Source organism: Lontra canadensis, unplaced genomic scaffold, assembly GCF_010015895.1.
Source record: "Lontra canadensis isolate GAN:19392208 unplaced genomic scaffold, GSC_riverotter_1.0 scaffold72, whole genome shotgun sequence".
NCBI lineage: Eukaryota > Metazoa > Chordata > Mammalia > Carnivora > Mustelidae > Lontra > Lontra canadensis.
The window spans coordinates 8,437,544-8,462,745 of record NW_022631066.1 but is presented as its reverse complement, the minus strand read 5'-3'; positions in this window follow the sequence as shown (position 1 = coordinate 8,462,745).

Below are 25,202 nucleotides of genomic sequence, written 5' to 3'. Positions count from 1 at the left end.
GAGAATGTTCCAAGACCCTAGTGACATTTTCCTGACATTAGCTGTGCCACCACCCCCCAAACAGCCCAGGTGTTTTACACCCCACTATTTCTAAGTACCTGTTCTACTTCCACCATCCCACCAGGGCAGGCCTAAACTGTACCAACACCTGTTCCATCTAACCCTGGCAGTGTGTATTGTAGGACCCTCTAGCCAGTACCTACTCCAGTTCTAGTCATTCCATCAAGACAACTCTGAGAGAGTACACCCTGGGACTGCCTGACCCATGCTCACTTCAACTCCAGCCATCCTACCAAAGTCACTAGTCATGGGCAGTCTACAAGGGATGCTCCTACACAAGGTCATTTCTTCAACACTAGGATAGGTAACTGTTGTGTTTAATTCATAGAAACCAATACAGAAAGTAAAATAAAATGAAGAGCCAGAGGAATATGTTCAAAACAAAGAACAAGACGAATCTTTGGGGGACAGGAGACAGTAAAATAGAGGCAAGTAATCTACCTTAATAGTGAATGAAAGTAATAGTCATTAAAAGGGGTGCCTGGGTGGCTCAGTTGGTTAAGCATCTGCCTTTAGCTCAAATCATGATCCCAAGGTCCTGGATTAAGCCCCAGGTTGGGCTTCCTGTTCAGTGAGGGGCCTGCTTCTCCCTTTCCCTCTGCTCTTCCCCCCTGCTCATTCTTGTACTCTCTCTTTTGCTCTTGCTCTCTCTCCCAAATAAGTAAATGAAATATTTTGAAAAAGAAAGAAAGAAAGTAGTAGTCATAAAGATGATCACCAAACTAGGGAGAAAAAATGTAGGAACACAGTAAGAATTTTAACAAATAAAAACTATAAGGAAAAAACATCAGAGTTGAATACAAAAACTGAAATGAAAAACACACAAGGTGAAATTAACAGTATATTAAAATATGCAGAAGAGTAGATCAGAAATCAGGAAAACAGTAGTAGAAATCACCTAATAAAACTAGCAAAAAGAAAAAAGAATTTTATAAAAATATAGCTTAAGAAATCTCTAGAACAACCTCAGGTGGAATAACATTTGCATTATAGGGGTCTAGAAAGAAAAAGATAAAGAGAGAGGCAGAAAACTTATTTAGAGAAATAATGGCTAAAAATATCCATAGTCTGGGGAAGGCAACTGACATCCATGTTCAGAAAGCACAGAGAATCTCAAGCAAGAGAAATCCAAAGAGATCTACATCAAGACATGCAAGACATTTTTTTAAATGAAAAAAATTAAAGAAAAAGAATCTTAAAAGCAGTCAGAGAAATACAAACATAGGAGGGAAACCCCACAACACTCTAAGGCTTCACGTGATCATTATTCAGAATTAAAAGAGAGTTAAAGAGCTTCCCAGACAAGAAAAAACAAACTAACCTGGCCTTACAAAAAATGTTAAAGGGTATTCTTTAAGCAGAAAGAAAGGCAATAACTAGAAATGCGAAAGTATATGAAAGAAAAAAATAACTGGTAAAGGTAAGTATAAAGGTAGAATATTAGCCAATGAAAAAGCTAACATGTAGGTTCAAAGACAAAAAAGAGTAAAATAAACTGTAACTAAAGTAAGTATATGAGAGACAAAATTAACAGATATAAAATATAACATCAAAGCATAAAACATGAAGGGAGAGTAACAATGTAGTGCTTTTAGAATGCATTCTACCTTAAACAACTATCAGCTTAAAACAAGGTGCTAAACATATACATATGTGTGTGTGTGTATAATAATATATATATGTCAATACTGTTGCGGCTGGCGTGACAAATCGGCCAGGGTCAAGAGGGAAGAGGATAGTGGAAAGAAATTAAGAGACAAAGAGATGGGGGCAGGAGGAGCACCAAGGAGGATGTCCAATAGTGCCAATTTTATTCAAGGCAGCAAGGCATTATATAGCTAACAGAAACAATCATAAGAAAATATCTATTTTTAGCTGATTACTAAAGAGTTTGCAACATGAACAGAAAATCCTTCAAGCTTTCTCATTATCTATTTCCCAAGCACCAATAGCAGACCTTCTAGCGCCAGATGTACTGACTTCTAGGCTACTCAAGACATAGTTTTACGTAAGCACAGCACAGTCTTACAGTGATGTAGTCTATAGCCCGTGCAAGGACAGTAAGGACCAGCCAAGAATTTCTGACCCCGACCAAATCATCTCTATCTGACTAGCAAATGTGTGGGAAGTCACGTAGGTGAGCGCACAACACATAGCACAGACCCTTTCTCAGTGCTACTTGACTTTATGGATCTAAGCCTTTTGTTTGGCTATTCAGCCTTTAAAGGAGGCACAAGTCAGGGCCTGGTTTGGTTCTCGTCTCTAGCCTTACCGAGGCCTCCCACACAATATATATGAACTTCATGGTAATTAGAAATAAAAATCTATGATAAAAACACCAGAAAATGAAAAGAAAAATAAATGAAAACATAATACTGAAGAAAACATCAAAACCACCAAGGAAGAGACCAAGCAAAAACAAAAGGAGCAGACTACAAAAACAGAGAATAAGGAATAAAGTAGCAATTAGTGCATATCTATCAATAGTTACTTTAAAATGTAAATGGACTATACAGTCCATTCAAAAGACCTAGGGTGGCTGAAGGGAGAAAAGAAAAAAGATTTATCTGTATGCTGCTTACAAGAGACTTCAGGTCTAAAAACACATGCAGAGAAAAACTGAAAGAATGGGAAAAGATATATTAAATAAATGGAAAAAAAGCTGGACTATCACAGACAATAGATTATTTTTAAAAAACTAACAAAAAACAAAGGACATTACACAGTAACAAAGGGATCTATTCAACAAGAGAATGTAACAATTGTAAATAGTTATGTACCCAACATTGCGGCATGTAAATATATAAATATTAACAGACACAAAGAGAGAAATTGACAGTAATAAAATTTATATCAATGGATAGATCATCTGGACAGAAAATCAAGGGAACGGACATTAAATGACACTTTAGACCAGATGGACCTGATAGATATACACAAAGCATTCCATTAAAAAAAAAAAGCGGAATACACAGTTCTTTTGAAATGCAGATGGAACATTCCCCGGAGAGATCGAGTTGGCCACAAAACATGTCACAATAAATTAAAGCATTCCGAAGTCATATTAAACATTTTTTATGACAATCCTGGTATTAAACTGGAAATCAATTACAAGAAGAAAAATGGAAAACAACATAAACAGAAAATACAAAGAGGTGGAGGCTAAACAACAAAAGGTCAATGAAGAAATCAAAGAGAAAATCAAAAAGTACACAGAAAGAAATGAAAATGAAACACAACATTCCCAAATCTATAAAACACAGCAAAAACAATTTTAAGAGGGAAATCACGGTGATACAGGCCTGCCTGAAGATATACACAAAATCTTAAATAAACAACCGAACTGTACACCTAAAAGAACTAGAAAAAGAACAAAGTCCCTAGTGGAAATAAAAGGAATGGAAGCTTAAAAACAAGAATCAATGAAATTAAATGCTGTTTCTTTGAAAAGATCAATAAAATCAATGAACCTATAGGCAAACTCATCAAGAGCAAACGAGGGCACAAATAAAATCAGGGGGAAAAAAAGATAAGTTACAACTGACATCACCACAAAAATGAAAATATTAAAAGAGACTATAACAATTATATGACAAAGAATTGGAAAGCCTAGGGGAAAAAAAATGGAGAAACTCTTGGAAACACACGACCTTCTAAGAATGAAACAAAAAGGTGAGAAAATCTGAATAGACTGTTATAAGTAATTAAATTAAATCTGTAATTTAAAAGCTCCCACACAATCTAAGTCCAGGTACAGATGCCGTGACTGGTAAATTTTACCAAATATTTAAACAGAGTTAGTATCCATCTTTCTCAAATTATTCAAAAAGAATGAAGAGAAAAAAGTAGTTCCAAACTCATTTTATGATAGAATTATCCTGATATCTAAACCAAAGACACACACACCAAAACAAAACAAAAACCAAGACAATATGTATTATGAACATAAATGCAAATATTTCAACAAAATAGCAGTGAATTAAATTCAACAATAAATTAAAGGGAGCATACACCCAGGTGAGATTTATTCTTGAGATGCAAGGATGATGCAACATTCACAAAACAATCAACATGATATACATTAATAAAACAAAGGATAAAAATCATATATCATCTTAGGAGTTGCAGAAAAAGCACTCAACAAACTTCAATAGCCATTTATAGTGAAAACTCTCAACCAAGTAGTTAGAGAAGGTACCTACCTCAACATAATAAAGATCATACATAACAAACCCATAGCTAACACGTCATACATAAAAATGGAAAACTGAAAGCTTTTCCTCTAAGCTCTAGAACAAGACAAGGCTGCTTGCAATCACAGTTTTTAGTCAGCATAATACTAAAGGTTCTAAGTGAGAGCAATTAGGCAAGAAAAAAATAAGAGGCATACAAATTGGAAAGGAAGAAGTAAAACTGACTCTTCTTACAGATGACATGATACTTTATATATAGAAACCCTAAAAACTCCATCAAAAAACCATTATAATAAATGAATTAAAGTTACAGAAGACAAAATTAACATATTAAGATCAGTTGTGTTTATGCACACTAATAATGAGCTACAAGGAAGAGAAATTAAGAAAATAATCCCATCTACAATTGTATCAAAATTAATAAAATGCTTAGTTATAAATTTAATAAGAAAGTGAAATCCTTTGCACTGAGAACTGTAAAACACTGATGAAAAAAATTAGGTAGTGGGGTGCCTGGATGGCTCAGTTGTCAAGCATCTGGCTGGGCCTCAGGTCATGATCCCAGGTTCCTGGGATAGAGCCCCACATCGGGCTCCCTGCTCCTTGGGAAGCCTTCTTCTCCCTGTCTCACTCCACCAGCTTGTGTTCCCTCTCTCGCTGTCTCTCTCTCTCTCTCTCTCTCTCTGTCAATTAAATAAATAAATAAAATCTTTAAAAAAAAATTCAGGTAGTCAAAAATGAATGGAAAGATATTTCATGCTCTAAGATTGGAAGAGTATTCTTAAAATGTTTAAAGTCTGGAAATAAACCCCCATTTACATGGTCAATTAATCTATAAGGAGATTAGGGGACAAGAAAATACATGAGGAAAAGACAGGGTCTCAGGACTTCTGGGCGGCTCAGTCAGTTAAGTAATCTGCCTTCACTTCAGGTCTTGATCCCAGGGACCTGGGATTGAACCCTGCACTGGGTTCCCTCTCTGCTCAGCACGGAGCCTGCTTCTCCTTCTCCCACTGTGTGTTGCTCCCCCCTGCTTGTGTTCACTCTCTCTCACTCTCACATGAATAAATAAAAAAAAGATCTTAAAAAAAAAAAAATGTGGGGCACCTGGGTGGCTCAGTTGTTAAGCATCTGCCTTTGGCTCAGGTCATGATCCCAGGGACATGGGATCAAGCCCCACATGGGACTCCCTGATCAGTGGGAATCCTACTTCTCCCTCTCCCACTCCTCCTTCTTATGTTCCCTCTCTCACTACGTCTATCTGTTAAATAAATAAATAAATAAATAAATAAATAAAATCTTAAAAAAGAAACAAGGCTCTTCAACAAATGGTGTTGAGAAAACTGGACAGCTACCTGCAAAATAACAAAGCTGGACCAGTTTTTTATAACATAAACAAATATTAACTCAATATGGATTAAAGACTTAAATGTAGGATGTGAAACCATAAAATTCAGAGAAGAAAACAGGCAGCAAACTTTTGGACATCCAAAAACAAAAATTTTTTTTTGGATCAGTTCCTCAAACAAGGAGAACAAAAGCAAAAATAAACAACTGGAAGTACATTAAACTAAATGCTTTGCAAAGCTAAGGAAACCATCAACAAACTAAAAGGGAACCTACTAAAAGAAGAAATTTGGAAATGATATGAAAAAGTATTAAAATCTAAAATATATAAAGAACTCCTAAAACTGAACACCAAAAAAACATACAACCTGATTTAAAAATGTAGAGAGAAATTGAATAGACATTTTCCCAAAGACACAGACACAGACACATAGGGATTCTTGACATTACTAATCATCAGGGTAATGCAAATCAAAACCACAAGAAAATAGCACTTCACATCTGTCAGACTGACCAGTATCAAAAAGACTAAAAATAAGGAACCTTTGAGTACTGTTCGTAGGAATGCAAATGGGTACAGCCACTATGGAAAACAGTACAGAGGTTGCTCAAAAAAAAATTAAACCAAGAAATGAGCCAACAATTCCTCTCCTGAGTATTTATGTAAAGAAAATGAAAACACTAAATCAAAAAGATATATGCACCCCTGTTTAGTGCAGCATTACTTATAGTAATTAAGATAAGGAAGTAAACCAAGTGTCCATCAATAGAAGAATGGATAAAAAGATGTGATATACATATGTATGTATATACAATATAGTATTACTCAGCCATAAAAAAATGAAATTTGTTGGGGCGCCTGGGTGGCTCAGTGGGTTAAAACCTCTGCCTTCGGCTCAGGTCATGATCCCAGAGTCCTGGTATCGAGCCCCACATCTGGCTCTCTGCTCAGCAGGGAGACTGCTTCCTCCTCTCTCTCTCTGCCTGCCTCTCTGCCTGCTTGTGATCTCTGTCTGTCAAATAAATAAATAAAAATATTAAAAAAAAATGAAATTTGCCATTTGCAACATGGATGCATCTAGATGGTATAATGCTAAGGCAAATAACCCAGAGAAATATAAATACCATATGATTTCACTATATGTAGAATTTAAGAAAAAAAAACAAATGAACAAACAAAAAAGAGACCAAAAAAAAAAAAAAAAAAAAAGAGAGAGAGAGAGAGAGAACAAACTGGTGGTTCCTTGAGGGCTGGTAGAAGGGAGGAATGGGTGAAACAGATAAAGGGGATTGAGACTATATCTTGGTGAGCAATGAGAAATGTATAAAACTGTAGACTTACAGACACAGTAAACAAACTGTTGGTTACCAGACAGGGGAGCAGTTGGGGGTGAGAAAAGGTTAAGGGGATTGAGAGGTACAAAGTTTCAATTATAAAGTAAGTCATGGAGATGTAATATACAGTAGAGGGAATACAGTAGACAATGTTATAGTAACTTTACTTAACTTTACTTATTTAACTTTACTTATTGTAGGGACTTCATAATGCATAAAAATACTGAATCACTATGTTGTATACCTGAAACTAACAAGTTATTATAGGTCATTTATAGGTTAATAAAAAATATTTAGCTGATAGGATTATTGTGCATTTTACATAATTTATTTATATACTGGGAAAACTATATGACATATATTTATGCAATATGAATTAATTATTATTAGGAAAATAGAGCAATCAGAAATAAGCCATTTAAAATCAGTAAAGACAGCAAGAGATAAAAACCACAATTTCTGCATTAAAAAATAAGAAAAAGACAAGAAACAACAGATTGAATACTATGTGAAAGAGTTGTAAATTAGATACCAAGAGGTAGAATTCTTTCCAAAATTTAGAGAAATTAACAAAAATAAAATGATGAATTTATTTAAATCATGAAAAAGATGATGTAATAATCACTAAAAAGGTGATCCAAATAATCCTATAAGAACAATTCTGATGTACAGATAGCAAACAGAGAAAACATTTAACAATGAAATTATTAAAATAATTGAATGATTATTAAATTATCAATACTCTGCACATTCATCATAGGGAAATACACATCAAAACTACAATGAGATATTATCTTACACCTGTCAGAATGACTAAAATCAATGCAGAAAACAATGGGTGTTGGCAAGGACTCAGAGAAAGGGAAACCCTCTTGCACTATTTGCGGGAAAACAAACTGGTATAGCCACTCTGGAAAACAGTATGGAGTGTCCTCAAAAAGTTAAAAATTGAACTACCCTTCAACCCAGCAATTGCACTATGAGGGACTTATCCAAAGGATACAAAAATGCTTATTTGAAGGAATATATGCACCTCCATGTTTATGGCAGCATTATCAAGAATAGCCAAATTATGTAAGGAGCCCAAATGTCCACCAACTGATGAATGGATAAAGATGTTATGACATATAACACAATGGAATATTACTCAGCCATAAAAAGTAATGAAATCTTGCCATTTGCAAGTGATGTGCTAGAGAGTATGATGCTAAGCAAAATAAATAAGAAAAAAAATTAGCATATGATCTCTCATGTGCAATTTAAGGAACAAAACAAGTGAACACAAGGGGTAAAAGCAGAGAGGAAAAACAAGAAAAACGTTCTTAATTATAGAGAAAAAACAGGATTCTGGAGGGTAGGTAGACAGGGGGATGGGCTAAATGAGCAACTGGTATTAAGGAGGGCACTTGTTGTAATAAGCACTGGGTGTTGTATGTAAGTGATAAGTCACGAAATTCCACACATCTGAAATTAATATTACACTGTATGTTAACTAACTGGGATTTAAATAAAAACTTGAAATTATAACAAATACATACATACATACATACATACCTAAGTTTTATGGGGGAAGAAGAATGCAGAATTTTTGGCAGTGAAAATCTAGATTAGCTAAATGAACACCAAATGGGGTAGAAATATTAAGTAAGTCTGTGTTAAAAGCAGGTCATAGAAACTGAAATGCAGGTCCTGAAGAATAAAGGAAAATAAATATATATCATTCAAGATGGAGAAAATTTATTCCTTTAACCCCCATCAACTACCCAGTGTACCTGGGGGACTATTTTGACTAGTTGATAAGGAGAAAGAAGAAGAAAGAAGTAATGGGTTTTGACAGTATTATCATTCACAATTGAAGGAACGATGAAGAGTTTCCCAGAAAAACTCAAAGGAGTTCATCATCATCAAAGCAGCCCTACAATAAATGTCGAAGAAAATTCTTTAGGTGTAAAGAAAAGTCCATAAATTGAAGAAATTATGAAAGGAAAATATTTCACAGGTAAATGCAAACAAATAGAAAGAGAGTAGACTAATTACGTATAAAGCTGGTATGAAGGTGAAAACACAAGAGTAGCTAAACTAATTATATCTACAATAATTAGTCAAGGGACAAATTTTACTTTGCACAAAATAAGAAAATGTAAAATATGATAACACATACATAAAATGTGAAGGGGGTAAAAATTTACTGCTTTTAGAATATGTTCAAACTTAAGAAACCATCAATTTAACATAGACTACTATACACATAAGATGCTACATATGAACCCAGCAGAACCACAAAATCAAAAACCTATAATAGATACACAAAAATAAAGAAAAAGGAATCTAATCATAACACCAAAGAAAACCATCAAACCACAAGAGATGAGAGCAAAAGAAGAAACAGAGAAGAGCAACAAAAACATCTAGAAAGCAATAACCAAAGTAGAAGTACATACCTATCATATTACTTTAAGTGTAAATGGACTACTCTAATCAAAAGACATAGGAAGGCTATCAGACACATGAAAAAATGTTCATCATCACTAGCCATCAGGGAGATTCAAATTAAAACCACATTGAGATACCACCTTACACCAGTTAGAATGGCCAAAATTAGCAAGACAGGAAACAACATGTGTTGGAGGGGATGTGGAGAAAGGGGAACCCTCTTACCCTGTTGGTGGGAATGCAAGTTGGTGCAGCCACTTTGGAGAATAGTGTGGAGATTCCTCAAGAAATTAAAAATAGAGCTTCCCTATGACCCTGCAATTGCACTACTGGGTATTTACCCCAAAGATACAGATGTAGTGAAAAGAAGTGCCATCTGTACCCCAATGTTTATAGCAGCAATGGCCACGGTCGCCAAACTGTGGAAAGAACCAAGATGCCCTTCAACGGATGAATGGATAAGGAAGATGTGGTCCATATACACTATGGAGTATTATGCCTCCATCAGAAAGGATGAATACCCAACTTTTGTAGCAACATGGATGGGACTGGAAGAGATTATGCTGAGTGAAATAAGTCAAAGAGGGAGAGTCAACTATCATATGGTTTCACTTATTTGTGGAGCATAACAAATAGCATGAAGGACAAGGGGAGTTAGATAGGAGAAGGGAGTTGAGGGAAATTGGTAGGGGAGGTGAACCATGAGAGACTATGGACTCTGAAAAACAATCTGAGGGGTCTGAAGGGGCGGGGGGTGGAAGGTTGGGGGAACCAGGTGTGGGTATTGGAGAGGGCACCGATTGCATGGAGCACTGGGTGTGGTGCAAAAACAATGAATACTGTTACTCTGAAAATAAATTTAAAAAAAAATTTTTTAAAAAGAAAAAAAAGTAAAGAAAAAGACATAGGAAGACTAAATAGATTAAAAAACAAAAGAAAACAAAACAAAAACTCAAAAAAGTTAAGACCCATATGTATGCTGTCTTCAAGAGACTAATTTCATACTTACAGAAACATACAGACTAAAAGTAAAGGGATGGAAAAAGACATTCTATGTAAATGGAAGTGGAAAAAAAAAAGCCAGGGTACTAATACTTAGACAAAATAGATTTTAAAATGAAGACTTTAACAAGAGACAAATAAAAGCATTATACAATGATATACAGATCAATATAACAATAGGCTATAACAATTGTGGTTATATCTATGCACTTAACACAGAAGCACCTAAATACATAAAGATAATGTTAATAGAAGTAAAGGGGGAAACTAACAGTAACACAATAATAGTAGGGAGTTTAACATCCCACTTACATCTATGGATAGATTGTCCAGACAAGAAAATCAACATGGAAACAATGGCTTTGAATGACACATTAGGCCAGATGAATCTAACAGATTTACACAGAAATTCCATCCTAAAACAGCATAATACACATTCTTTTCAAGTGTAAACAGAACAGTTTCCAAGACAGATCACATATTAGGTCACAAAACAGGTCTCAAATTTAAGAAGACAGAAACTTTATCAAAGATCTTTTCTGGCCGGAACAGTATAAAACTAGAACTCAATGACATGATAAAAATGAAAAAAGCACAAACCTGTGGAGGTTAAACAGCATGCTATTAAATAATCAATGAATATATCAAAGAGGAAATTTAAAAATACATAGAGATAAATGAAAATGAAACATAACAGTCCAAAATCTTCAATACACATTAAAAGCATCTCTGAAAGGAAGTTTATAGCAATATAGGATTACCTCAAGAAATCAAAAAAGCATGCAAATTAAAAAATCTAACCTTACACCTAAAGAAAACCTTACACCTAGAAAAAGAAAAACAAAGAGAATTCAGTTAGTAGAAAGAAGAAAAGAATAAATATTAGAGTGGAAAGACATGAAACAGGGAAGAAGGAAAGAAGGAAGGAGGGGAGGAAATATCAATAAAATGAAAAAAGCTGGGGAGGAGGAGCAAAGTGGTGGAGGAGTAGGAGACCTAATATTAATGGGTCGAAGGAGTTCAGCTAGATAGTTATCAAACCATTCTGAACACCTACAATCTCAACAGGAGAGAGAAGAGAAGAGCAGCAATTCTAGGAACAGAATAGCAACCACTTCCTGGAAGGTAGGACATGTGAAGAAGTGAATCCAAGGTGATATACCAGAAGACAGACTATGGGGGAGGGACCTGCTCCCAGAAAGCTCCTAGAAAGAGCACAGAATTGGAACTTTTAGAAGTCTGTTGCACTGAGGGACGTCTCTCTAGATGTGAAGCGGGGGGTGGATCCCTCGTGGGGAGAGTGTGTTCTCAGGATTGGGAGGTCACAAAATGATTGGGGGTGTCTGAGTATGGCAAAGCTCCCAGGTATTGGAGAGGGGAAGCTGGGTGTAGAGATGGCGCGAAGCAGGGGTCTCCCAGCTTGGGTTTACCTTAAACCATGATCAAAGGCACAGTCATGCCACTGCTCTTTGAACATGGACCCCACAAGTGGCAGATATGGGGATACCCCCTCCTTTCTCCTCCAGAAGGAGTGGCACGAGACTGCACTGCAGGAATCTGCTGGGTTTGGAAACTTCGAATGGGGCCATGTACCAGAGATAGAAACCATCAGTCACAGGCCAGGTGAGCATGAAGTGTGGCTGGAGACCAGGGACAAGGGAGTGACTGACGCTTTTCTCTGAGGGTGCATTGAGGAGTGGGGATCTGAGCTCTAAGCTCCTATGTGGCTGGAGATAGGGAGGCTGCCCTTTTAATTCCTGTCCTCCAAAGCTCCATGGAAAGCATTCAGGGAACAAAATCTCCCAAGAGAAAACCTAAGAGGAACACTTAGCCTGGCCCCTGGCAAGAGTTGTGCAATTCTGCCTTGGACAAAGACATTTGAGAAGGACAGCAACAGGCACCTCCCCTAGAAGATTAGCAAGGACATCCAGGCAAGACCAAGTTCACTAATCAATGACAACTGTAGAACTCCAGAGCTAGAGGAAAGCAACATATAGAATTCATGGCTATTTCCCCATGATTCTTTAGTCTGTTTCATTTCCCCATGATTCTTTTAGTCTGTTTTTTCAGAGTCCATAGTCTCTAATTGTTCACCTCCCCTTCCAATTTCCCCCAACTCCCTTCCCCTAACTCCCCATGTCCTCCATGCTATTTGTTATGCTCCACAAATAAGTGAAACCATATGATAATTGACTCTCTCTGCTTGACTTACTTCACTCAGAATAATCTCTTCCAGTCCTGTCCATGTTGCTACAAAAGCTGGGTATTCATCCTTTCTGATGGAGGCATAATACTCCATAGTGTATATGGACCACATCTTCCTTATCCATTTGTCCATTGAAGGGCATCATATGTTGTCTACAAGAGACCCACTTTTGAACCTAAAGATACACCCAGACTGAAAGTGAAGGGATGGAGAAGCATCTTTCATGACAATGGGCCTCAAAAGAAGGCTGGGGTAGCGATTCTCATATCAGATAAATTAGATTTTAAACTAAAGACTGTAGTCAGAGATACAGAAGGACACTACATAATTCTTAAAGGGACTATCCACCAAGATGATCTAACAATTGTAAATATCTATGCCCCCAATATGGGAGCAGCCAATTACATAAGAAAACTGTTAATCAAGATAAAGAGTCAAATTGCTATGAATACATTAATAGTAGGAGATCTTAACATGCCTCTCTCAGAAATAGACAGATCATTGAAGCAGAAAATTAATAAAGAAACAAGAGCATTGAATGACACATTGGACCAGATGGACCTCATAGATATACACAGAACATTCCACCCTAAAACAACAGAATACTCATTCTTCTCAAGTGCACATGGAACCTTCTCAAGAATAGACCACATACTGGGTCACAAATCAGGACTCAACCGATACCAAAAGACTGAGATAATTCCCTGCATATTCTCAGATCACAATGCTTTGAAACTGGAGCTCAATCACAAGGAAAAGTTCAGAAGGAACTCAAACACCTGGAAGCTAAAGACCACCTTGCTTAAGAATGCTTGGATCAACCAGGAGATCAAAGAAGAACTGAAACAATTCATGGAAACCAATGAGAATGAAGACACTTCGGTCCAAAACCTATGGGATACAGCAAAGGCGGTCCTAAGGGGGAAATACATAGCCATCCAAGCCTTCCTCAAAAAAAATTGAAAAATCCAGAACACAGCAGCTGTCTCTACACCTTAAAGAACTGGAGAATCAACAACAAATCAAACCAATTCCACACATAAGAAGGGAAATAATCAAGATTAGAGCTGAGATCAATGAGGTAGAAACCAGAGATACAGTAGAACGTATCAATGAAACTAGAAGCTGGTTCTTATTTATTTATTTAATTTTTTCCTCTTTCTTATGTTAAAGTTTTTAAACTATTTTATCTTATCAATACCTTTTTAAAAATCTTTTAAAATTTTCATTGTTATAGTAATATTCTATCCCTTCATTGTATTTAAACTTATTATTGGTATACATATAGGTTTTTCTTTCTTTAAAATTTTGGGATACAGTTTCTTCTAATAGATCAGAAAATATCCTAAATCTAGCACATGGCTTTGTTCTAGTCTCCAGCCTGATCACATTCTTTCCTCTTTTTTTTCCTTTTTTTTTTTTCAAACAACTGTTTATCTTATCAATTTCTTTTTTTAGAATTTCTTTTAATTTTCATCTTTACAATCATATTCCATCCCTTTATCATGTTTATCCTTATTTTTGTATATATATAAGTTTTTCTTTCTTTAAAATTTTGGGAGGTAGTTTCTTCTAAAAGGCCAAAATACACCAAAAATCAAGTGTGTGGCTCTGTTCTATTCACCAGTCTAATATATGCATATTATTTATTTCTTCTTTTTTTCCTCCTTTCTTCTCTCCCTTGTTTCAGGTCTCTTCTGATTTGGTTAGTATATATCTTTCTGGGGTTGTTGCTACCCTTTAAATATTTTGTTCTCTCATTCATCTATTTTTTTAAAAGATTATTTATTTATTTATTTATTTGACAGGGAGAGAGAGATCACAAGTAAGCAAAGAGAGAGGGGGAAGCAGGCTCCTCACTGAGCAAAGAGCCCAACGTGGGACTTGATCTCAGGATCCTGAGATCATAATCTGAGCCGAAGGCAGAGGCCTAACCCACTGAGCCACCCAGGAACCCCTCATTCATCTATTCTTATCTGGATAAAATGACGAGGTATAAAAACTCACCACAAAAAAAAAAAACAAAAACAAAAAACAAAACAAAACAAAACAAAACAAAAAAACAAGAAACAGTACCAACGGGTAGGGACCTAATCAATACAGACATTAGTAATATGTCAGAACTAGAGTTCAGACTGACAATTATCAAGATGCTGGCTGGGCTTGAAAAAAAGCATGGAAGATACTAGAGAATCCCTTTCTGGAGAAATAAAAGAACTAAGTTGAAATCTAACCAAGTTGAAATCAAAATCTAACCAAGTTGAAATCAAAAAAAGCTATTAATGAGTTACAATCAAAAACTGAGGCACATACTGCTAGGATAAATGAGGCAGAAGAGAGGATTAGTGATAAAGAAGACCAAATGATGAATAAAGAAGCTGAGGAAAAGAGAGTCAAACAACTGCTGGATCATGAGGGAAGAATTTGAGAGATAAGGGATACCATAAAATAAAACAATATTAGAATAATTGGGATCACAGAAGAAGAAGAAAGAGAGAGGCAGAAGGTATACTGGAGTAAATTATAGCAGAGAATTTCCCTTACTTGGTGAGGGGAACAAGCATCAAAATCCAGGAACCACAGAGAACACTCTTCAAAATCAATAAAAATAAGTCAACATACCATCATCTAATAGTAAAACTTACATGTCTCAGTGACAAAGAGAAAATCCTGAAAGAAGCTCGGGACAAGAGGTCTGTAACATACAATGGTAGAAATATAAGACTGACAGCAGAACTATTCATAGAGAATTGGCAGGCCAGAAAGGACTGGCATGATACATTCAGAACACTAACTGAGAAAAATATGCAGCCAAGAATACTAAATCCAGCTAGGCTGTCATTGGAAATAGAAGGAGAGATAAAAATCTTCCAGGATAAACAAAAACTAAAAGAATTTGCAAGCACCAAACCAACCGTACAGGAAATATTGAAAGGGGTCCTCTAAGCAAAGAGAGAGCCTAAAAGTAACAGACCAGAAAGGAACAGGGACAATATACAGTAACAGTCACCTTATAGGCAATACAATGGCACTAAATTCATATCTCTCAATAGTTACCCTAGATGTAAATGGGCTAAATGCCCCAATCAAAAGACAAAGGGTATCAGAATGGATTTAAAAAAAAAAAAAAAAAAACCATCAATATGCTATCTACAAGAAACTCATTTATTTATTTATTTATTTATTTATTTTAAGATTTTATTTACTTAATTGACAGACAGAGATCACAAGTAGGCGGAGAGGCAGGCAGAGATAGAGAGAGGAGGAGGAAGCAGGCTCCCTGCTAAGCAGAGAGCCCAATGTCGGGTTTGATCCCAGGACCCTGGGATCATGACCTGGGCCAAAGGCAGAGGCTTTAACTCACTGAGCCACCCAGGCACCCCAAGAAACTCATTTTAGACCCAAAGGAACCTTCAGATTTAAAGTGAGGGGGTAGAAAAAAATTTACCATGCTAATGGACATCAAAAGAAAGCTGGGGTGGCAATCCTTATATCAGATAAATGAGATTTTAAGCCAAAGACTACAGTAAGAGATGAAGAAGGACACTATGTCATACTTAAAAGGTCTGTCACACTTTAAATATCTATGCTCCTAACATGGGACCAGCCAACTATATAAACCAATTAATAACAAAATCAAAGAAACACAATGACAATAATACAATAATAGTAGGGGGCTTGAACACCCCCTCACTTAAATGGACACATCACCCAAGCAAAAGATCAACAAGGAAATAAAGGCCTTAAATGACACACTAGAGCAGATGGACATCATAGATATATTTGGAACATTCCATCCCAAAGCAACAGAATATGCATTCTTCTCTAGTGCACATGGAACATTCTCCAGAATAGATCACATCCTCGGTTCTAAATCAGGTCTCCACTGGTATCAAAAGATTGGGATCATTCCCTGCATATTTTTAGACCACAATGCTCTGAAGCTGGAACCCAATCACAAAAGGAAAGTTGGAAAGAACTCAAATACATGGAGGTTAAAGAGCAACCTACGAAAGAATGAATGAGTCAACCAGGAAATTAAGGAAGGATTAAAAAAATTCATGGAAACAAATGAAAATGAAAACACAACTGTTCAAAATCTGTAGGACACAGCAAAGGCAGTCTGAGAGGAAAGTATATAGTAATACAAGCCTTTCTCAAGAAACAAGAAAGGTCTCAAGTACACAACCTAACCCTACAACTAAAGAAGCTGGAGAAAGAACAGCAAAGAAAGCCTAAACCCAGCAGGAGAAGATAAATAATTAGGATCAGAACAGAAATCAATAAAATAGAAACCAAAAGAACAGTAGAACAGATCAATAAAAGTAGGAGCTAGTTCTTTGAAAGAATAAGATTGATAAACCTGTGGCCAGACTTATCAAAAAGAAAAGAGAAAGGACCCAAATTAATAAAATCATGAATGAAAGAGGAGAGATCACAACCAACACCAAAGAAATACAAACAATTATAAGAACCTATTATGAGCAAATATAAACCAGGAAATTTGACAATCTGGAAGAAATAGATGCATTCTTAGAGACATATAAACTACCACAACTGAACCAGGAAGAAATAGAAAACCTGAACAGACCCATAACCAGGAAGGAGATTGAAACAGTCATCAAAAATCTCCCAACAAACAAGAGCCCAGGGTCAGACGGCTTCCCAGGGGGAATTCTACAAAACATTTAAAGAAGAATTAATACCTATTCTTCTGAAACTGTTCCAAAAAATAGAAATGGAAGGAAAACTTCCAAACTCATTTTATGAGGCCAGCATTACCTTGATCCCAAAACCAAAAACCCCATCAAAAAGGAGAATTATAGACCAATATCCTTGATGAAACATGGATGCAAAAATTCTCACCAAAATACTAGTCAATAGAGTCCAACAGTACATTCAAACCATTATTCACTACCACAAAGTGGGATTTACTCTTGGGCTGCAAGGTTGGTTCAACACCCTCAAATCAATCAATGTGATACTATACATTAATAAAAGAAATAACAAGAACCCTATGATAATATCAATAGATGCTGAAAAAGCATTTGACAAAGTACAGCATCCTTTCTTGATCAAAACTCTTCACAGTGTAGGGATAGAGGGCACATATCTCAATATCATCAAAGCCATCTACGAAAAACACACAACAAATATCATCCTCAGTGGGGAAAAACTCTCAGGAACACAGCAGGGATATAGCATATCACACTGCTATTCAACATAGTACTAAAAGTCCTAGCCTCAGCAATCAGACAACAAAAAGAAATAAAAGGCATCTGAATCAGCAAAGAAGTCAAACTCTTACTCTTTGCAGATAATATGATACTTCATGTGGAAAATGCAAAGAACTCCTTGCCAAAACTGCTAGAACTCATACGGGAATTCAGTAAAGTGTCAGGATATAAAAATCAATGCACAGAAATTAGTTGCATTTCTATACACCAATAGCACAACAGAAGAAAGAGAAATTAAGGAGTCAATCCCATTTATAACTACACCCAAAACCATAATATACCTAGGAATAAACCTAACCAAAGAGGCAAAGAATCTATACTCAGAAAACCAGAAAGTACTCATGAAAGAAACTGAGGAAGACATGAAGAAATGGAAAAATGTTCCATGCTTGTGGATTGGAAGAACAAATATTGTGAAAATGTCTATGCTACCTAAAGCAATCTACACATTTAATGCAATCCCTATCAATGTTTTTCAAAGAAATGGAACAAATAATTCTAAAATTTATATGGAATCAGAAAAGACCCTGAAGAGCCAGAGAAATATTGAAAAAGAAAACCAGAGTTGGTGGCATCACAATTCCAGACTTCAAAGCTGTAATCATCAAAAGAGTAAGGTACTGGCACAAAAACAAACACATAGATCAATGGAACAGAATACAGAGCCCAGAAATGGACCCTCAATTCTATGGTCAACTAATCTTCAACAAATCAGGAAAGAATGTCCAATGGAAAAAAGTCTCTTCAACAAATGGTGTTGAGAAAATTGGACAGCTACATGCAGAACAATGAAACTAGTTATTATACCACAAACAAAAATAGACTCAAAATGGATGAAAGACCTCAATGTGAGACAGGAATCCATCAAGATTCTTGAGGAGAGCACAGGCAGCAACCTCTTCGACCTCAGCCACAGCAACTTCTTTCTAGAAACATCGCCAAAGGCAAAGGAAGCAAGAGCAAAAATGAACTATTGTGACTTCATCAAGATCAAAAGCTTTTGCACAGCAAAAGAAATAGTCAAGAAAACCAAAAGACAACTGACTTTGGGAGAAGATATTTTTAAATGACATATCAGATAAAGGGCTAGTATCCAAAATCTATAAAGAACTTATCAAACTCAATATTCAAAGAATAAATAATCCAATGAAGAAATGGGTAGAAGACATGAACAGACATTTCTGCAAAGAAGACATCCAAATGGCCAACAGACATATGAAAAAGTACTCAACATCACTCAGTGTCAGGGAAATACAAATCAAAACCACAGTCACATACCACCTCACACCAGTCAGAATGGCATAATTAATAAGTCAGGAAATGACAGATGTTGGTGAGGATGCAGAGAAAAGGCAACCCTCCTACACTGTTGGTGGAAATGCAAGGTGGTACGGACACTCTGGAAAAACAGTATGGAGGTTCCTCAAAATGTTGAAAATAGAGCTACCCTATGACCTAGCAATCACAGTACTGGGTATTTATCCTAAAGATACAAATGTAGTGATCTGAAGGGGCATGTGCACCTGAATGTTTATAGCAGCAATGTCCACTATTGAAATAACCTAGATGTCCATAAACAGATGAATGGATAAAGAAGATGTCACACACGCACACACACACACACACACGCATGCACACACACACACACACAGGCACACACAATGGAATACTACGCAGCCATTAAAAAAACCCCGAAATCTTGCCATTTGCAACAACATGGATGGAACTAGAGGCTATTATGCTCAGTGAAATAAGCCAATCAGAGAAAGACAATTATCCTATGAACTCTCTGATACAAGGAATTTGAAAGGCAGGGTGGGGGTCGTGTGGGTAGGGAGGGAAAAAATGACGTAAGATGGAATTGGGAGGGAGACAAACCATAAGAGGCGCTAAATCTCAGGAAACCAAGGGTTGCTGGGGCATGGGAGGGAAAGAGAGGGTGTCTGGGTTATGAACATTGGGGACATATAGACATATGTGCTGTGATGAGTGCAGTGAATTTTTTAAGAATGATGATTCACAGACCTGTATACCTGAAGCAAATAATACATTGTATGTTAATAATAATAAAAAACCCTGAAATCTGGTTCTTTGAAAACATAAACAAAATTGATAAGCCTAAGCCTTTAACCAGACCAATCAAGAAAAATAGAGGACTGAAAAAAATAAAATCGTTAATGGAGAAGGAATAACTGACACTACAGAAATACAAAGAATTATGAGAATACTATGAAAAATTACATGCCAACAAATTGGACAACCTAGAAGAAATGGTTAAATTCCTAGAAAAATTTCAACAGACCAGTTACTAATAACAAAATTAAATCAATAATTAAAAAACTCTCAACAAACAAAAGTCCAGTACCAGGTGGTGTCCTACTAATGAATTTTACTGAACATTTAAAGACAAGTTAGTACCTAGCCTTCTCAAAGTATTCCAAAAAAATTGAAGAGAAAGAAATGCTTCCACACTCATTCTTGGAGATAAGCATTACTCTGAGACCAAAACCAGATAAAGACACCATGATAAAACTACAACTAATATCCCTGATGAACACAGAAACAAATATTTTCAACAAAGTATTAGCAAACCAAATTCAACCACACATTAAGAAAATCATTCACCATGATCAAGTGGGATTTAGTCCAGGAATGTAAGGATTCTTCAATATTCACCAAATCAATATGATATATCACATTAACAAGAAAATGGGTGAAAAGCTGTATCATCATATAAACAGATACAGAAAAAACATTTGACAAAATACAACACCCATTCATGACTAAAAAAAAAAAAAAATCTTTCAGTGAAGTGGGCCTAGAGGAAACATACCTCAACATAATAAAAGTCTATATATTAAAAAAAAACCCAAAAACAAAAAAAGACCCACAGTTAACCCCATACTCAGTGATGAAAACAAAGATTTCCTTCTAAGATTAGGAACAAGATGAAGGTGATCACTCTCAGCACTTTTATTCAATATAGTACTGGAAGTCATAGGCGCAGTAATTGGGCAAAAAAGAAAATGTATGTAAATTAGTAGAAGTGGAACTGTCACTATTTGTAGATAACAGGGTACTATACATAGGAAATATGAAAGTCTACACCAAAAAAACTATTAAAACTGATAAATGAGGGGTGCCTGGGTGGCTCACTAGGTTAAGCCTCTGCCTTCAGCTCAGGTCATGATCTCAGGGCGCTGGGATCGAGCCCCCATTGGGCTCTCTGCTCAGCATGGAGCCTGCTTCCCCTTCTCTCTCTGCCTGCCTCTCCGCCTACTTGTAATCTTTCTCTCTGTCAAATAAATAAATAAAATCTTTTTAAAAACCCTGATAAATGAATTTATGAAGTTGCAAGCTTCACAATTTAATTTTTAATTTAGTAAACTTGCAGGATACCCAATACACAGAAACATGTTGTGTTTCTATCCACTAATAACAAAGTAGCAGATAGATCTCATTTACAATCTCATTTACAATTGCAACACAGAGAATAAAAAAGCTAGGAATAAATTTAACCAAGGAGATGGAAGACCTACACTCTGAAAACTTTAAGACACTGATGAAAGAAATTTTAGAGAACACAAACAAATGGAAAGTCCACTATGCTTATGGACTGGAACAGTGTTAAAATGTCTGTACTACTCACAGTAATCTACAGATTGAATGCAAACCCTACCAAAATACCAATAGCATTTTAACTGAACTTGAACATATAGTCTTCAAGTTTGTATAGAATCACAAAAGAACTCAAATAAAGCAAATTTGTAGGAGAACAAAGCTAGAGGTATCACAGTCTCAGATTTCAAGCTATAGTAATCGAAACAGCATGGTACTGACACATATCAGTCATGAAGATCAATGCAGTAGAATGCAGAGCCCAGAAATAAACTCACACCTCTATGGTCAATTCATCTATGACACAGGAGGCAAGAATACACAAAGGGGAAAAGATAATCTCTTGAACAAATAGTGGTGGGAAAACTGGATAGCTACATGGAAAAGAATAAAACTGGACCGCTTTCTTACATCATACATAAAATAAACTCAAAATGGATTACAACCTAAATGTTAAGACCTGAAAACATAAAATTCCTAAAACATAGGAAAGAATCTCTATGACAACAGCCTTATCAACATATTTATGTCTACATCTCTTCAGGCAAGGGAAACAAAAGCAAAAATAAACTCCTGAAACTACACCGAAATAAAAAGAGTTTGAAAAGCAAGCCATCAACAAACTGAAGAGATCCTATTGAATGCAATATGATATTTGCAGATGAAAAACAGAAAAAATAACAAGTGTTTGGTGAGGATGCGGAGAAAGTGGAACCCTCATATCCTATTAGAAGGAATGTAAAGTGACAAAAAGAGTATCACTGAGCTTCAAGTCATAGCTAGGTACTTTGAGCTTCTCATGCCAAAGAATGATCTGGCAAGAAGAGAAGTCAAAATCTTGGTAGCAATAACAGATTATCAAAAGATCCTTGATTAATAAAACAAAGGAAAGGATCTACATATATCAGTAACAATAGTAATAGAAATAAGGTAAATTTATCTGCTGAAAGATAGATTCTCAGGACAGATTTAAGAGCAGAAAAAGTTATATGCTGTTCTGAAGAAATACACCTATACTATAGCCAAAAGTTCAAATAAATGAATACTGGTAAGACAGGGAAATAACTTCGATGGTTCAAATCTTCTGAAAAGATATCCGACCAAAAAATAACAAAATGCCAAATGAAGTCTGACAAAGATACTGAAAGTTGTGTTGTAGCATTCTCAAAAATCTGAGAAAAAGACAACCTAAGGATGAAAACAAAACAAAACAAAACCACAAGATCATTAAACTGGATTGATAAAGGACCTTGAAAAACAGTAATACTCAGAGTGAATGCCAGAATAAAATTTTAAGAATTCAGACATTATTTCACAATGGGACAGAAGATATGGCATTGACCCCTTGTAAAGAAGGTAGGTGAACTTGATACCTCTGCATGAAGCTGGGAACTTTAAATGAAAGAAATTTACCTCCTATAAAGAAGCTAGACTAGGGGGTGGGGGGTATAGTCTTCATCAGAGAAATGAGAACCGCTGTCCCTGACATAGTTCCGAAAGAAGAAAAGGAAGTCTCTTCTGAGAAGTTATAACCACTGGCTGTTCTCACACGAATCCAGTTTCATATTTATACTTCCTATAAGGTCCAGGACACCTCAAACAGAGTAACTGTTTATTGCAGTCATCAATATTTGAAAATTAATGTGATTCACTGTATTAACAGACTAAAGAAAAATTACAGGAAGTGATTTTAATTCAGGAGAAACATTTGACAAAATCTACACTATTTCAAGAAAAAGCTCTCAAAAACCTGGGAATAGAAATTACCTAACCTGGGGCGCCTGGGTGGCTCAGTGGGTTAAAGCCTCTGCCTTCGGCTCAGGTCATGATCTCAGGGTCCTGGGATCGAGCCCCGCATCGGGCTCTCTGCTTGGTGGGGAGCCTGCTTCCTCCTCTCTCTCTCTCTGCCTGCCTCTCTGCCTCCTTGTGATCTCTGTCTGTCAAATAAATAAATAAAATCTTTAAAAAAAAAAAAAAAAAAAGAAATTACCTAACCTGATGAGAAACATTATCAAAAATAATGACAGCTAATCTCAATCTTAATTGTGAGAGACTAAAGGCTTTCCCATAATATAACAAGCCAAGGATGTTCTTATTCTTAACTCCTATTCAAGACTGTACTGGAATTTTAGATAGTGCAATAGAACATGTTTTAAAAAGGCACCCACACCCAAAAGGATGAAATAAAAAGTCTTTATTCACAGATGATAGGGCTTTCTATTAGAAAACCTGTAATAATCTACAAAAAGCTTCTAAAACTAGTAAGTGATTCAACAATTCTCAGGACAAAAGGTCAATATGGAAATATTTTATTGTAATTCTATATACTGGCAATGAAAAAATTGGCATTTGAAAAAAATTTTGAAGTACCATTTAAATGTCATCATCTCCCAAGAGGAAAAAAAAAACCCATCTTAGGTATAAACAACAAAATATGTGGGAACGATGTATATTAAAAACTATAAAAATCCATTAAGTAAATAAGAAACCCAAATAAATTAAGAGATTTATCATGTTTATGGAAGGGGCAACTCAATATTATTAAGAAATTAAATCTCCTCAAATTTATCTATATATTCAGTGCAATCTCAACAAAAAGACCAGCAGAATTTTTTGTAGATAACAAGATTCCAAAGTATCTATGAAGTGAAAGAGTAACTAACATAACCAAAATGATTTGGAAATTTAAGGATAAAGTTGGAGGACTCATGCTATCTCACCTCAATACTTACTATAAAATTATCATATACAAGACATGGTGAAACTGACAAATGGACTCATAGGTCAGTAAAATAAAATAGAATTCAGAAATAAACCCATACAAATATAGTCAACTGATTATTTACAAAGTAACCAAAAACAAGTAAATGAAGATGGTCTTTTTAATAAGTAATACTAAAAACAATGGATTTTCACATGCAAAAGAAAAAAATCAATCTCTATCATATGTTATACAGCAATTAACTCAAAACTGACCAAATGTAAAACATAGAAGCATAATTATTCTAGAAGAAAAATTCAGTGAAAATATTGTCAACTTGGTTTTGGCAAAGTATTTTTAGATACAACACCTGAATAACCATTTGTCAAAGAAAAATGTAGTAATTTGGACTCTACTAAAATTTAGGGCTTTCCTTAGTGTTGAGACTGAATAATATCTGCAAATTACATTTATGATGAGGGACTTGTAGCCAGAATACATAAAGAACTGTCAGAACTCAACAATAAGAAACCAAACAATCTAATTTTCTTAAAGGGTAACTTCCTCCAAGATTAAAAACAGGAACCAGATGCACCTTCTCAAAAGAAATAAGAAGAAGAAGAAGACGATGGAGGAGGAGGAGGAAGAGGGAGAGGGAGAGGGGAGGAGGAGAAGGAAAAAGGAGGAAGAGGAGGAAGAAGGAGGAGGAGGGAGAGGAGGAAGAAGGAGGAGGAGGGGGAAGGGGAGGGGGAGGAGGAGGAGGGGAGGAGGAGGAAGAAGGAGGAGGAGGAGGGGAAAGGGGAGGGAGAGTAGGAGGGGAGGAGGAGGGGGAGGGGGGAGGAGGGGTAAAGAGGAGGAAGAAGAAGAAACAAAGGAAAGAAAAGAAACAAGAAAAGAAAAGAAAAAAAAATACCTGAAACAATGGTTTCCAAAACGTTGGATCTTGGTTAAAAAAACAAACAAAAAACAAAAACAAAACAGAAATTCCTAAGCAATGACAACAAAGTGACCCTTACAATTGATTGTCCAGCTTACTACTCTAAGAGTTTCCTGGCAGTAGTGCAGGGAGG